Below are 1,867 nucleotides of genomic sequence, written 5' to 3'. Positions count from 1 at the left end.
CAAAAGATTTCTATTTCAGATAAATAGTGTTCATATCGATATCGGAATTATATCGTATCGACCGAAATTAAGAAATCTATCGTGATATCAATTTTGGCCATATCGTCCAGCCCTAAGATAACATAACTTTTTTTTTTCCCAGTTTGTTGAGGTTTTTACAGACTCAAAGACTCATCTCCTGAGGGTGAGTAATTTATGGGCTAATTAAAATTTTTGGGTGAACTAACCCTTTAAGGTCTTTAAATCATTCAGCAGTTTTTTTTCATGAGACAGACTTCACTGTCTCTTCACTGATGATGTCCCCAGGACTAATGTCCCTAGGCTACGTTTACACTAGTGCGTTTTCGTTTTAAAACGCATAGCTTAGACCGAATCATAATTTCTATTCATTTGCCACTGATTTCTGCGATCTGATGAGCATTAGTTGCTTTAGCGCTGTCTGCCTGTGTTTTCTCTTCCACGATCACTGTTCTGACTCAGATGAAGCTCATTCGCTGTTCATATGTCAATCATATTAAACGTTCATAACCCGCCTGGTCTCCGACGACGAACGTGTTACACTTCCAGAAAAAACATTTACAGGGATGAAGCATGAAGCTAAGAAACACGTGATTACAACAGTATATGATTGGAATGTGATTTTCATGAGATTCTGCCTATTTTCATAACAATACAGTGTGTTTACATGAGAAATGCTAAGCAGGTGTTGCGATTAGCTTGATATAAAAGGCTACAAATAACATATTTCTGCAACATTATATGTTTATATGTATATACACCAACCCTCATTAGATCACAATTTGAGGTTATTACAAACACTCGATGGTGGTTTAAAGCGAGTTTTGAGTAAAAGCATAGTATAAATTTTATTAATTGTCTTATGTAGCATGATGCTACAGTGTGCATGAATGGTCACGTAACATGCGTTTTCCTTGATGCAAGAGGCAGGGTAGGCCAAGAGAGTATCGCGGTACGCCATGAGAGTGTAATGATGGTGTATCGTGGTTTTTCGGTTCGGTTTGAATATTGTTAACACCCCTAGTGTTCACTAAAACTGTTGATTGATGTCATGAATGCATATAGGGTGGAAACGACACCGATAACCTGCATTTCCTGCAATACCGCAGGCAGAAGAAATCATATTTTAGTTTTGAATGTGCAGTCTGAAGTTAATTGTTGTCTTTACTGTCTGCACTCAGAAACAATGCAGGAAATGTAGTGTGACTCTCCTATGAATGAATCTCCTAAATTAACATTTGACTTATTGAACCACAGACATTCACTTTCAGATATGTATTGAAGCAAGAAATATTAATACTATTTTATATTAAAAAATTTGACTCTTTTTGTAATAAATCTTTTCTTTATTATAAAACATTTTAAAACTTAAAAGGAAGTGTGTGTTTTTTTAGGAATTCTGCAGGCAACATTACGTCATTACATTTAACTTTCTTACCATTTCATGCTGATGAAAGAGTCTGTCATTATTACATAGTTTTTCATCTTGTTAGTAATGATGTTCTGTTTACAGATGTGGTGCCATTTCTTGTAGGGGTGCTCCGATTGATCAGCGATTGATCAGCTACCGATCACTATCGGCCGATAATCACTTTGGGATGTTTGATCGGCGGTCTCTATAAAGGCCGATCTCAAAAAACTGATCTCAAGCTGATGACGCGCCTGCCGTGAGAGGTTTGGCACGACATGCAGCGGCGCCGTCTCAGTCTCTGTCCGGCGCGGGTGAAATAATTATAATGCTAAAGGTGAGGTACTCGCCTTCATATTTCTTAATTAACTTCTAAAGTAATTTGAAAACCTTGTGTGAAATGTAATTTCACAAACAGCGTGAGTGAATCACCTCTTTCTC

At 37.2% G+C, this 1,867-nt stretch overlaps 1 protein-coding gene across 1 annotated transcript in view; it reads left to right on the top strand.

Annotated features, from left to right (window-relative positions):
* The window catches only part of ppp1caa (protein phosphatase 1, catalytic subunit, alpha isozyme a), a 17,861-nt gene that overhangs the window by 13,084 nt on the left and 2,910 nt on the right, over nt 1-1,867 (top strand). The window lies entirely within an intron of this gene.

The sequence above is a fragment of the Sinocyclocheilus anshuiensis genome, unplaced genomic scaffold (assembly GCF_001515605.1).
Source record: "Sinocyclocheilus anshuiensis isolate Anshui unplaced genomic scaffold, SAMN03320099.WGS_v1.1 scaffold893, whole genome shotgun sequence".
Taxonomy (NCBI): Eukaryota; Metazoa; Chordata; class Actinopteri; order Cypriniformes; family Cyprinidae; genus Sinocyclocheilus; species Sinocyclocheilus anshuiensis.
This window is presented reverse-complemented; position numbering and strand designations above follow the sequence as displayed.